The sequence below is a fragment of the Castor canadensis genome, chromosome 9, assembly GCF_047511655.1.
Source record: "Castor canadensis chromosome 9, mCasCan1.hap1v2, whole genome shotgun sequence".
In the NCBI taxonomy this organism is placed as follows: domain Eukaryota; kingdom Metazoa; phylum Chordata; class Mammalia; order Rodentia; family Castoridae; genus Castor; species Castor canadensis.
Genome location: NC_133394.1, coordinates 38,228,125 through 38,240,709, shown reverse-complemented (window position 1 = coordinate 38,240,709; position 12,585 = coordinate 38,228,125). Strand labels below are relative to the sequence as shown.

At 37.2% G+C, this 12,585-nt stretch overlaps 2 long non-coding RNA genes across 7 annotated transcripts in view; one reads left to right on the top strand and one right to left on the bottom strand.

Moving 5' to 3' along the window:
* The window catches only part of LOC141410858 (uncharacterized), a 165,106-nt gene that overhangs the window by 151,179 nt on the left and 1,342 nt on the right, over window positions 1-12,585 (bottom strand). The gene's annotated exons all lie outside the window — the stretch shown is intronic.
* On the top strand, window positions 9,501-12,578 carry LOC141410860 (uncharacterized). The gene is made up of 3 exons (XR_012435637.1): window positions 9,501-9,782; window positions 9,902-9,977; window positions 12,431-12,578. It is a non-coding gene; the product is annotated as an uncharacterized lncRNA (long non-coding RNA).

Genomic DNA, 12,585 nt, shown 5'->3' with positions numbered 1-12,585 from the left:
CAATTAACTCATAATAAACAGCTGGCATCTGTAAATATCCTCTTATATATAATCCAACATGATTCATGAGATTTAAGGCTGTTTACCTTTCCTAAGTCAGTTTAAATCAAGTGATGATAGAATTATATAAGTCAAAAGGCACTGATAATTGTCGTACCACCATCAATCAATTCCCCATCTTCTTCTTGCTCCTTAACTGATCATTATGTTCATATGTTTCTTATCCTCTACAGTGTCATGTTGTTCAGGAGGAGGATCCCATCTCTGGTTCTAGGGATAGTAGATACTTACAAGACTTCGTTGATCTCATTCTCTTTGAGAATGGTTGGTTTATATGATCTAATTTGGGTGAGCTACTGGATCTTGGAGGAAGTTAGCAGTAGAGCTTCTAGGAAAGTTTCTCACTCTAAAGAGACAGACCTTGAATACTTTCTTTCCCCGAATTCTTTTAATTCCTGCATCTGATATCTACAACTAGCACAACCATAACTTGAGGAAGAAGCCAAGATGATGCAGGTGACTGAGTAGACATGGAAAGAACCTGTACCACCCATTACATCTGTAAACCATGTCTGTTTCTTGCCTGGAGCCATCCTACCTGGACCTCATCATTTATGTCAGTTTGAGTAATTGCTTTACTATAGTCAGTAGAATTCTGACAATCTTCCTTCTATCTATTGCTGAAGAATAAAGTTACTTTTTGTTTGTTATGAAAGGATATATGTATCTGGATTTCTTTTCTTTTGCAAGAAGATTAGTGAGCAATAAAATATCTAGAAGCTTGTTTTTGTTGGACACTGTTCAAAGTTTGAACTCTTGAGACTTGGTAAAGAAAGGTGTGTAAATCAATTAATGTTGCCATTGGATAGCAGAATTGTTCCTTTTTCATTAATATAAGGTAGCCAAGAACTACAGGAATAGAATGGTTTTAAAAATAGAAACATTTCTAAGGAAATGCCATTATATATCATACATTTCAAATTAGCCAAGTTACAAATAGGTAAAAAAAAAAACCCTGCTCTTTTATGTACAGATACCATTATAAAATTTTAGCAGTTAACAAAACAAGATAGGGCTGTGAACATGGAACTCTTTTTCAAACAGTAGTTTGTTCTCAGAGATGGAATGTATTATTTTGACCATCCTGTATGCACTACTTAGTCATTTTGCAAATTTTCAATTAAATATAGTTCCTGCTTCAGCATCAATGAGTTAATACATTTGAAATTTTCATACTATTAACACTGTATTTGGAATTATTTCATATTTAAATGTGTTTTAGGTGAAATGGGTCCACAATAAAAAGTAGGATACAATTGAATATAATTTCAATCTTAACCTAGATATAGTCTCATAGGATATAATTTCAAAGATAGGATGCTAATTTTTTAGTACTAATAAATGTAGCTATGATATTCACTGCTTTATCTAATTGACTTGTAGTTGGAATATTGAACAGACCATTTCTGGCTCCCAGAATGCCTTTGTGGAAACTAGACCTACAAGAATATGCTTGGCAAGTAAAGCAATGGACTGGATTCCAGACCTTACTTGTCCATTTGGCCAGGCATTGCTATCTAGTGAACAGCTAGCACAAATGTACTCAGTGCTTGATTTACAAATTCCAGTGCTTAGGTGGACATGTAGGTATTAGGAAGAAGTACCAAAAAATGCCAGTAAAGTAGAGGCTCTATCACTGAAAATAGTTTCAGCTACCATTTCCAGGATGGAATGTAGACACAATGTTTTCAGATCTCTCAATTTCTTAAAAAAAAAAAAAAAGCCTGCAGGTTTGATTCAGTTCATTTAACTCCACAGATCCAAAACAAAAAGTGTTTGAGGACCAAATTCAAGTTGTGGACTGGCAGTTGATGATTCTGACTCAAAGTAAGAGTGTAATGAATGTCTACCTGATAAAATACTGGCAATCCCAATCCTATTGGATTCAGGAATGCTTTCACTCAAGGTAAATCTCAAAGGGTGTTGAGAGAAAAGGGCAATAAATGTAACATTAACTCTAAAGAGTAAACAAAAGGATGTATAAAATTAAATACTTTGTGTGGAGGAGGGAGTCGTGATTTCAGGTAGTTTGCCTTCTACGGTACTGTTCTACTAAATAGCTCTAGCCCTTTGCTAACATTAATTAAACCTCACATACCCTGTGAGATAGGTAATTACTATAATTAAAATGATATTCCAGTCTGGTAAAATGAGACTTAAAATGCCCAAGTTCAGAGTAGGAGTGTGTGACCCAGTTTGGCAGATAAACTAGAGATTCTTACATCAGATTACTCTCCTAAAACAGGCTCACTCATCTTCCCTTTCCTCTCTATCTATGTTTATATTAAGATATAATGATAGGATAAATGAACTTGATCATTGAGAAGTTAAACTGCAAGTTGATTAGAGAAGCTAGAAGACAATATGGAACAGTATCTAAATGAACCACCCATATTCCATAAATAACATGTAGAATATGCAAGCTCTATTTCAATTAATTGCATTTATTTAAAAATTTCCATTTAAATTAATGGTTTAGCTAAATGCATCAGTAAATCAAGAAATCAATGCACGTAAAGCATTCTCCATATTACACAACAGCATATAAAAGACTGACATTAGTTTGGAAAGGGAACACAGCAGACAGACAGAAGGAACTCTTCTTGTTGCTATAACTACAGCATAACAAAGGTCAGCACTGGGAGGATTAAAAAAAAAAAAACCCTTCCAGGATTGAACGTTAACAACTCAGGGATATTATCTTGAATTCTTCCTCTCAACAAAGAAAAAAAGAAATGTTTTTTTTTAAATAAGAGTTAATTGAAGATAAATTAAACAATAAAAACACACATTTTAAAAAACTGGGTTAGATTTGAAATAAAATATTGAGATTAATATCCATGAACCTGTACTTTTGAAAATGAGGATATACAGGTTATTCAGTTTACATAGAAAGTTTTAAAACTTTCACCTTTAGATTTTAATCACAGTTCAGAAGAAAAAAATCCAAGACTTTTATGTTCACAATCATTTTTATGAAAATTTTCCTTATTGGATTTAAAAATGGCAAATCAAAAAATGGCAATTGCAACTGACATTACTGAAAATATAATGGTTTTGAGTACATTTAATTTCAAAGTTTTATAACATGTAAAAGAAATGACTTTTATAAGCCTAATTCTATGTCTTTGAAAAGTGAATTTTAGAAGTAACTCAATTATTAAGACTTCTTGGAGATATTTTCCTTGGTTGTTTTTGATAATTGGGCAAGTCCTGTGTGGTAATATGAAATTTCAGAGATCTGTCTATAAAATGTCAGTGTTTACAGAGATGCTTCACTTTACACAAAATCTCTACCTCTTTTTCCCAACTAAGAAGGACATTAGCTGAGGAGAACCTTAGGAGACATCAAGTTTGGGGTTTTGACTGAGAATAAGGTAGAATCTAAGAGGGTAACCTGTTACTTGATTTCTAGTGTGCTGTAAAACTTGTCAGATAAGACTTGTGTGCAGAAGAGAGTGGCTGGGAGTAGGATCTGACACTGTTACACTGCACTGCTGTCAAGGGGATGAACATAGGCTGCTATCACACTGAGAGTCTGTGAATGCAGCAGTGCCAAGTGTTTTCTGGTCAGCTTACCCTTGCATATTTCATTACAGTATTTCCATATTGCCTTACCATTATTTACCTTTCTGTAAGGACACACTCTCCAGAAACCACACAGGTAGCCCTATATCTAAGGCAAATTGTCCTGCGAAAATGGCCCAGAGAAGGGGCCTTGACATTGACACACAGAAGAAAAGGGTGATTTCAAAGCATAGCTAGTAGCCATAATTACAAATTTGTGTTTGGATCTATTAGCATTTTATGTTAACTACTTACTGGGACTTGATGTTTTATACCAAAGTCAAGCCATTATTTCCATCATATGTAAATACTTTGAAAAAAAATCAGAAATGTTTTTGCTTGGGTTTTCTAATAATTCAATGAAAAAAGCACACAAAATATGTTAAAAGTATAAGGATGACCACTCCTAATCAGGATCAAGCTATGTAAGTGAACCCAAGAAAGGGCTATTTTCTGGAGTCTTCCCTTTCTAGGCTATGGTAGAAACTGTATGGATTTTTGTGTTTGGGGACAACTTTTATTATACTGCTATGAATATCACAGTTATACTTTTATAGAAATGAGAATTTACATGACAAGAAGAAATTGTATGAATTGTATGAATAAGTCAGACCAAATTCAATCTTATGAAGAACAATTCTAAAAATTAATTCCAGTTATAGAACTTGATATGTATCTGTTTAGTGTCCAAACTATCCATAAAAATTTGTTTATGTACAGTATTTGATTAGCTTAGTTGATTTGAATATGGTGCTACTGAGGACAGGGTAAGGGATTTAACACCGTGAACCTGGTATTTTCATTATCAATTGTCACAGTTTTTATCCTTAACAGTGGTCAGTCATTTTGAAATGCTACCATTTAGTCATTAGAAAGACAAGGCAAGAGAGGGAAGATAGCTGGAAAAAAATACCTCACAGCACATGACCTACTCTGTTGGCAGGTTAAAAGTACCCACTTAGAATATGAACATCAACATTATGATAATGATGTATCAATATTTAATTAGAAGTGAAAGAAAATAAACAAGTGTGCAGAATATTGATTTTTAAGAACTAGTTTACTAAAATCCCAAGTGTTGAGTCACAAAGAAAACCTCTGAAAATACCTTTAATATTCTTTTAAGGCATTTAGATTATTACTTCATTATAATAATTATAATATGCAAAAGTCTTTTTGAGGTAAATAACAGTACTTAATCTTAAACTGTGGTATTTTATTAATTAGTTTTTCTTCTAGTCATGGTAAGGTAAATGGTGTTTTCTGAGAAAAATGGATCTGTTGAAGTAGAGTTCACTGAGTAGATGTGATTCAAACAATGGTACCAATTTTGGAAGGGCTTTGAACATCATTATATGAATTTTGCATTTTTAAACTATAGAAAATAGAAAGCTTACTTCCACATGTTTTATATCTGCCACTTTAATTCAGTGTGCATAATATGGAATGTTAGGAATCTCCCATGTGTCAGGGCTTATTTATGAGTTGGGCCCCAGAGCTGAAAAAGACACAATGTTTGAAGTCAAGGTCTCAAACTCTGATAGAGAAGCCAAATAACTAAAAAAGCCCAGGTAGCTATTGTAAAAAAAGAGATAAAGAAACTATTTTCTATTTGTTCTATTGGTTAATTCCTTCTTTGAATGTTGATTGTTTTGCTGTTATTTATAGTTTGAATTTCTGTGAAAAGAGGCATTCTTCAGTGACAAAGAATGTGAATTGGGATGTAGGTTCTAGGATGCTAAGTGAGACAGCTCTACACCTTTCCAGACCTAGATGTTGGACAGGGGACACTTCATTGTTGGGGAGTGGCTAAAGGTCAACTCTTGGTTTTGAAAACACCAGCAGACAAGCTGCCAGTGCCTAAGAATTATCTCTATTTTAAATTTATGGCATTTCCTTTGACTGTATTACTTCTGCTTTCTTTCATTTTTAGTATAGTTTAAATTTAAATAGTCTAACCTTGGCTTGGCTGTCGTACAGGTATTTTTAAAAAATTTAATTTGTTCGTATTTGCCAAACTTTCCCCTAAGTCACTAAGATACTGGTTTCAGTGGTAATCTCTAAGGGAGGTAATCAGCAAAAAAACTCCCAGGGGATAGAGAAATTTCAAGGTCAGATTCAGGGCTGCATGGTCTACTTAGTCTCTCTCTTGCAGGTTATCCTCCTTCTAATGTTACTCTGGTGGAAAACTGCCAGCTTTCCACCAAAATTACTTTTGCTATTCATGGTAATAGAGTTACCCAGAGTTATCTAGAAAGTGGCTGCCAGCGATCATGGCCATAGTGTGGATGTGCCTAGTTCTTGACAAGTCCACGGTAGCTGCCATACTGTGTTCCACTTCAAGACCAATGTTGTCATTGTTGGTGTTTGTTTTTGTTTTTTTTTTAGACAGTGTCTTACCAATAGCCCAGACTGGCCTGAAACTCACTATGTAGCCTAAGCTGGCCTTAAACTGAAGTTCTTCCTGCCTTAGTCTCTCAAGTGATGGATTTACACATATGAATCACTATGCCCTGCAAGAACGACGTCTTTTAAGATACAATTCTGTCTCCTTCAATGGAGTCCTTCTGTCAGTTTGATATAACTGATGTAGTTGTTATCAACTACATCAACTTTTTGATGTAGTTGAGCTCTGAGACCTGAAATTCCAACCTGTTAGATGAGCAATGTACTTCTATAGTTTTTGATACATTTGGAGGGTCTATTTGTTAGAATCAGCAACTTTTCATTGAATCTGGAATAATGATGATGAGATGGATCACAATCATGTAGACATAAACAGTACTTTAAATATATTTCATACCATAGCACACCACTTACACACAATAGGGGACAGTTTTTTAGATAATACTGAAGTTAGGACTTTATTTTCTTATCAAGATATTGATTAACCTTCAGATCACAAAACACATAAAGCAGAGCAAAGTTACAAACCACTTCCAGGTAGTTGGAAGCTGTAATAGGCATCTTGGGGAGGAAACACACCTTAAGTTTTAGTACTTTATAGACCTGTGGATCATGAATGAGAGTTAACAGAGAACTAAATGTTGTGAGGAGTTGTCATTAAAACCCTGACATACTATCTTGGAGAAAGCAATATAGGACATAGAATAATTTGAGACATAGTAGACTTACTAGTGTTTAAACTCATCTAAAATATAATAAAAAATGTGAAACAGACCAAAAAAGAGATATTCTTTTATCACATTTGGCGAAGGATAGAATCGATTGCCTAATAGAAAGATAATGCTATATTACAGCCATAAGGCATATTGTTTATAATTTTCTCTGTATACTTGATTAATGTGTTATTAATGAGAGATCTACAAACATAATTAAATCTAAGGTCCTATTATCCAGAGATGATCTATTGATTGATTAATCATTGATTATGAAACTAGGATAGAAGTTATAACCATTAAACTTTGGAGATAGACGAGACTAGGTACATATTTCAGATTTACTAATATTAACTTCATGAGCTACTCTAGACTGCTTAATTTCTCTGGGCCTCAATTTCCTTATTTGTAAAATATAATAACTAGCTCATAGGGTCATTGAAAGAACAAAATAAAATATCCGCAAATAGCATAATACAACATCTGACACAGATTGGTCACCGACAGTATTCATTATTATTAATTATTAAGACTAAGTGCCTATAGTTTTATAAGCTAGAAAATAATTTTTTTGAATTTAGAGCTTATTTTCTCTCATGTGTTTAAAGTTTCATTTTGAACGTAAGCTTGGAGAATCCCCAAAAGAAACCATGAGAAAAAGAATTTCCAGAAAGGAAAATTTGGCATGACAGAACATGGTACCTTTATTTGATTAAGATAAGCTATTTTCACGCAAACTTCAAATTTTCTGACATTAGACCAATTTTTTAAACATTTGAAAAGATGTTTATGAATCTGTTATCTTTCTGGAATATAGTCACTCATTCATTAAGAAGTGAGTACAATTTGCTCATAGATTTCCTACGATGCTCAGCTCAAAAAACATGGAATGGAAAATTTCCTTCCTTGCTTTACACAAGGCATTAGCATAAATATAAAAATCTTATTACTATGGCAATTATTAACCATTGTTATTTTGTCTGTGACAACGTTTATAGCCAAACAACCTATATATATATTTTAAAATCACACAATATGTATATTAGTCAATGAGTCACAAAACACATCTGTCCCCTATTTCAATCTTTGCTCACTCTTGAAACAGCACTTTTATTTACACACACCACAACTCTTACCATCTGATCAACAGTCTATCCTTCAGAGTTGATGGAATCATGGTATGGTCAAGGTTGAGTTTTTGAAAATTGAAATACAAAAATGGTTTAAAATGTCTTCAGCATTTTGTTCTTACAAAATACATTTCCTCCTTCTCTGAAACTACAATATTGCATTACTCTAGAATACAGTTTTAACTTTAACATAAAACTTTATTTTGCTTTATAGTAAAATTAATCTGAATTTTCTTTCCTCTGTAACTTATTAGTCACTGCATTTTCCTCTTAGAAAAAAATGTTCAAAAGAATAATTTTTTATCTTATTTTGTTGCCTATTTCTACCAGCGTATACTTCGTTACTAGGATAGTAGGATGGTATATACCTCCTTTTCTTTGAAGTAGTAGTGGAGAGGTCACTTTGTAGCCATATTTATGAGTGAATTTTATTTGTATTTAACCTGTGGTAAAATGATTTATCTTTCGGGTATTAAGATATTAGTAACTGAAATGTTAACTACATACTAGTACCAAACAGATTATTTCAGATATAAAAATAGTTTTTGAGTAAAGTTTGGAATTGAAAACTTATTTGGATAATAATTTAAAAGTCCAATTCAATCCCTGGAATTATAGCTGAAATAGTAAAAGGAGGGGAGGAGAGAGAGAAGAGGTGGAGGAGAGAAGAAAAGAGAAGAGAAGAGAGAGGAGAGAGAGAAGAAACAATGATTTTAATTTGGGTCAAGCATCACATCAAAAATTTTTTTTTTTTAACATTCTGTCATAATACTACTTCAGGGGTCTGCACAACCAGAACCCCAACCCATTTTTCCCTCACTTTAAGATCCAAATGATAACGACCGTTTTAAAGAATCTTCCGGGAACACCAGGAAAATTATTAAAAAGCCTGCGGTATGATGCAAACTAAGAGCATTCTTCAAACAAGCAAGACCTTTTCTCTGTGTCTTGTATTGCTCTTCCCATCCCAGCCAGAAAACCCAGACAAGTTTATTTACACACACACCCGCGCGCACACACACCACCACCCCCTCTGAGAGACGGGGGGGGGGGGCGGGAGAGAGGAGAGAGAGGAGAGACAAGAGAGAGAGGAGAGAGGGAGAGAGAAGGAGAAGGAGAGAGAGAGAGAGAGAGAGAGAGAGAGAGGAGAGAGGAGAGACAAGAGAGAGAGGAGAGAGGGAGAGAGAAGGAGAGAGAGAGACAGAGACAGAGAGGAGAGGAGAGAAGGAAAGAAAGAGAGAGAGAGAGAAAACGACGGAAACGCCCTCTTTCCATCCCTTCCAAACAATTATCTGCGAGAGCAAAAGAAAATAATCAACAGCCAGCCCAGCGCTGTGCCGGCGGCGCGGAGCGAACGAGGAGCCGGCGCGGCAGGGAGGGCGGGCGGTCCGCAGGCGAGGAGCCGGGAAACGTGGCTCCTCCGCCGAGCAGAGGATTTGTGAAAAGGAGCGCTGGCCCGCGTGCGCCTCTTGTTCCCCGTGTAATTTGCAGCCAATCATCAGTAGGTGTCCACGTCCCTGCGTCCTCCTCACCTCGGCGCCAACCGCCCCCCCGCGCCCCCGCCCCCGCCCCCAGCTCCACACCTCCTCCCTCGCCTTTCTCTGCTCTCCCCTCCCCCAGCAACCACACACACGCACACACACAAACAGAGCGAGCGGGGGGAGGGTGAGAAAGAGAGAGAGGAGAGACTCCCCGGCTCCCTCCCTCCCTCGCACACAGCGACTGGAGACGGACGGAGAGCAACGCGCTGGGAGAGGAGAGACCACCGACAACAGCCCCGCGCTCTCACACATACACTCACACTCGGCTCTTTCCTCTCCCCCCACCTCCTCCTCCTTCCACCCCCACCACTTACACCATCTCCTCCTCCTTCTCTCTGCAACAAGAAAAAAAAAGCCATTTACAGGTATTTTTTTTTGATCCGCATATTTATTTACCCCCCCTCCCCAACAGTTTGTTTACAAGTATTAAAGTTGTAATTGGGAGCTGCCAAGACACATCTGGATTTGTGTTTCTTTGTGTTAGGGGGTGATGTGCAACTAATTAAAGGCAGACTGGCAGCGTCTGCAAATTCTAAGGCTCCCCAAATAAAAAGAGACTGGTAAGTGATTGTTCTTTCTCTTTCTCTGGCTTTTTTCTCTTCAATGTTTGCTGTCCGTTGGGATTGTAAAAGTAAGATTATTAATGCTGGACTCCAGTAATAAAAAAACGTGGCTGTATTAATTTATTAATTAATCTGCACCCGCCCCTCCTCCTGAATGTTAAATATGACCTTTGATCTCTATGTCTCTGGTAGACCAGACATACAATATTAAGCATGTACAGTCACATTGTTTAAAGGTAAAACAGGATCATGAACTGTGGATGTCTAATTTAGCTTTGCTATAGAACTATAGTTATTTGTGTGTGTTTTATTTTGTTGTTAAATAAAATCTAAACAATAGCTATGGCTTTAGGTACCTTTTTCATGCTCCAGAGATGCATTGATTAAACAATAATGACCTGGATACCAGGCACAATCATTTTCTACAGTTTCTGGTGGCATTAAACCTTGAGGTGGGAAGAGGGGAGGTGATGGCAATCAGAAAAGCAAGGAGAGCTTCTGTTTGGAAACACCACTCTGAGACTCTGCAAAAGGGACATTAAATTATTTCTTTATTTGGAACAAGGTCAAAAGACTAAAATGTTGAAATTTTTCCCTCCACTCAGTAGGATGGTATCTATTGCATGGTTGGCATAACTAGTTTTTACTAAGTAACAGTTATTATAGTCCTGCAGTTGCAGCGTGATTCCCAGAAACTGAAGCTATATGCATATCCTTGCTGTGTCTTGCCCCAACCCCATCCAACCATCAAGAGTATTTAGCCAGGAGCATTTTGGGGGCACCCTTTGTATTGTCATCAGACCTCAGAAGGGAGCAGTTTTCCCTAATGTGAAACCACAGAGGTGGTTTCTGAGTGACTGGGGAATTGCTGTGATTGAAAGATGCCTGCTACCTTCTAATCCAGCCTGGGGTGAGGTTCCTTATCTTGATTTACTTTGCCTAATAGGGATTTGTTTACATAAACCCCTGTTTTTAGGGTGCCTCATCAGTAGGTCTTGAAGTTTTGCACTTGGAGTTTGGGCATAAATGGCTCATTAATCTAATTATAAGTATAATTGGTAACCATTTTAAACTCTGAATATTTGAGACTGAGACTACTAGGGCCCCCATTAAGAATTTCTTGAACTCCACATTCTAGACCAATCTGTGGGCTTCAAAAGATGTCACAGAAAGATACTCTGGTTAAAAAAAAAAAAATCTGGAAACAAAGAAACTGTTTTTTTAGGTGAATATATACTTTATGTGTTTGCTTTACTTCTGAAAAGGCTGTGATGTCCCTCTCCCTGTGTAATAAACAACTGAAATAGCTCTTCCTAAAGCATAATAATGGCCTGGAAGCAGAGAGATGAATGCAAATACCCAGTTAACATTAAACTTTCCTCTTAAAAAGAGCAAAGGACCCTCCCCCCCATCATTTTAATGGTTGTTTCTTTGGGTAAACAACACTGTAAGGGATTTTACCCTTTTATTCAATATGAAAATCAGTAATGGTAAGAGGGGGGAAAAAAAGTCCTATGTTTTCCTCTGGTCTTGGGAAGAGACAGCAATCTCCATTAGAAATGATTAGGGATATTCTTACAGAGGCTGCAGCCACTTGGTTAAAAGCCTGTGACATTGCTTGTATTTTTTTTTTTTAATCTAGTCCATCTTTTTTTTTTTTTCTTTTAAACAAGTAGAACACCACCCTCTTACCCCCACCAACCAAGCCCCACACCAAATGGCTTGTACAATTGAGACCTGTCCTTGGTCCATTGAATTAAGACCCTAACAGAGCCAGCTGTGCTGGGATTCAAACTAATGACCGAAGACACAGAAGGACACTGTGGCAGCTGGTAGTTCTTTTTTTCCCTGCCTCTTTAGTTCAGATTGTATGTGGGCAGTCTCTTAGCTCTCAGTTGTATTGTGTTTGCTTACAGTTTATACTCGGATGTATTGGAGACTTTCTCAGTACTTCATTTGCTAATTTCCTGCTCATTTTCCTCATAGGGCCATTGCTGTTTTCTACTTTACAGCATTTGCATGCCCAGGCAGCACTTGTTCACACATTTCATAATGTTTAAATGCCCTCTGCTTATAGGTAGTATCGCCCTCCCACCCCTGATTTGCATGTCTTTAGCACTCCAATTGCCCTTTTCCCTCGGCATTTGTCACCCCCGTCTTCCCTCTTTCCCCGGGTATCCTGGCTATTAATACATTTTCTCAGGAGGGTTTCAAGAATAGGGGGGGAGGAGCTGTGGTTTGCTGTGGGGAGAGAGGGAGGGAGCAGGGGCTGGGAGTGTTTGGGGGGGATAGAAATGAGGGGGTCACGTCTTGGTGATTGTTATGCAAACGACCCGACAGAAGAATGTAGGAGCTTTCAGTGCTGCAGTGGGGTAGCGTGAGGGAGGCTGTTTATTTATTTTTAATCTTTTTCCTCGTGCAGCTCGTTGGAATGACTTTCTTTATTTTAGTTGTAACAGTTGGAGGATAATGCGAAGGAAGACGCTGCCTGGGAATTCACCGTCTGTGGAAATGCGCCCCAGAGAGGAATAAACCAACCCTCACTTTGCTCTCCCCACCCGGACCCACTTTCCCCTCCCGCCCCGGCCCCCACCCCAATACCACA